The sequence below is a fragment of the Sinocyclocheilus anshuiensis genome, unplaced genomic scaffold (genome assembly GCF_001515605.1).
Source record: "Sinocyclocheilus anshuiensis isolate Anshui unplaced genomic scaffold, SAMN03320099.WGS_v1.1 scaffold2061, whole genome shotgun sequence".
Taxonomy (NCBI): Eukaryota; Metazoa; Chordata; class Actinopteri; order Cypriniformes; family Cyprinidae; genus Sinocyclocheilus; species Sinocyclocheilus anshuiensis.
In genome coordinates, this window is record NW_015557196.1 from 21,212 (window position 1) to 23,031 (window position 1,820).

A 1,820-nucleotide genomic window follows, 5' to 3' on the forward strand; every position below is an offset into this window, starting at 1 on the left:
GCTTTATATGTACAGTTGCCAGTAACATTACGGTTAATAAAGTAGTTAATTGCTTTGTTGGCATTTTTAATTGAGAAATTGCGTTGTGGAAGGTTAGCTCTTCAGCGCATTAGCATTATCGTAGATTTGAGTAATATCAGGCCTATTTAGACGGGATCTCCTTCTTTTTTGTGAGACGTGGTAGTCCTGAGCGTATATGTAACGTTAGTTAATTTTTCACCCCTCTTCAGGAATAACTGCAGGCGATATTATGCTATATTTTTCATTTAATTTTGGTTCTGGAATATTAGCTCAAGTCTATTTTTGTTTATATTTTGACAAATACATTCCTCACCTCTTGCAATGTTGTTTCAGATAATTTATATGAAATGAAAAAATACTAAGATACTCTGTGTGTGTGTGTGTGTGTGTGTGTGTGTGTGTGTTCTGTTGCAGCTTCACAGCTCATTCAAGTGCTCCAGTCTGGCTTTTGATTCTACATCAACCTTCGATATCCTACTTCATCTTTAAAAGTAAGATAGAGTCTTACATTTGATTTAGCAAACTAGTTTGTCAAATACTGACAATGATCCACACTTCAGCTTTTAACGTGTAATCCTAAATGTGCTATGTCAAAATATTCATATCAATATTTAAGGTTAAATTTTTACAAACCTACTTTTACATCCTACATTTAACAGTAATCTTTGGCTGTGGTATAGCTTATGTGAAGAACAGCTTCACAGCTCATTCAAGTGCTCCAGTCTGGTTTTTGAATCTACATCATTCTTCGATATTCTACTTCATCTTTAAAAGTAAGATTAAATAGAGTTTAACCTACTTTTACGTCCTACATTTAACAGTAATCTTTGCTATGAGATGTCATGAAATTTTGTATGAAAATGTGCTTGTGTGATTACAGGTGCTGTGAGAAAAAGTCAACACAGATACTTGTTACTTATTTCAATGTTTTTGTCGTACTCTTGTCCTAAGGTTATCATAGTCAGCCGGATCCGGTCCGTATCCAGATCAGATGATGGACCTGCACCCTGAAACGACCACAACGCAGCCCTGAATGTCAGTGAAGACCACAACAATTGAACATCACGACTGGACTGACATCAGCACAGATCCTCAGCAAAGACCACGAGAAACAGACAAGTCCTCTGCACAGATCCCTATGGCCAGCAATGAACGTGTCAGGCCAGGAGCTGCTTATTTCAATGTTTTTGTCGCACTCTTGTTCTAAGGTTATCATAGTCAGCGGGATCCGGCCCGTATCCAGATCAGATGATGGACCTGCACCCTGACATGACCACAACGCAGCCCTGAATGTCAGCGAAGACCACAACAAGTGAACATCACAACTGGACTAACATCAGCACAGATCCTCAGCAAAGACCACGAGAAACAGACAAGTCCTCAGCACAGATCCCTATGGCCAGCAATGAACGTGTCAGGCCAGGAGCTGCTAGGACCACAATGCAGTTTTATCCTGCTTATAGTCACTGTTAATCCAGTCGTCCACTACTGGCTTAGCGACAGCCCTGCTGGTCAGACTACAATTTCTCCTCTGATCAAATGACAGCGTGACGTATCCTGATCTTCAAGCAGTAGGAGCTGGATGAAGTATTCTGAATGACATCAGTCCACAATCTCCATTTTTCTTCGTTTCAATCACCTGCTGGAGTTTGGGTTCCACTGTCACCTCTGGCTTGCTTAGCTGGGGTTTAAAAGACACTGAATATTCAAGAATAATATTGATTTGATTGTACTGACACTATTGCATAATGACAAGACATGAACTGAATTGAGCTGGATTATGATATCACTGTTTTCTC

At 39.8% G+C, this 1,820-nt stretch overlaps 1 long non-coding RNA gene across 1 annotated transcript; it reads left to right on the plus strand.

Moving 5' to 3' along the window:
- Window positions 1–382: 382 nt before the first annotated feature.
- Window positions 383–1,179, plus strand: LOC107678809 (uncharacterized). Its single transcript, XR_001632972.1, has 3 exons — window positions 383–512; window positions 718–794; window positions 973–1,179. It is a non-coding gene; the product is annotated as an uncharacterized LOC107678809 (long non-coding RNA).
- The last annotated feature ends 641 nt before the right edge of the window (window positions 1,180–1,820 follow it).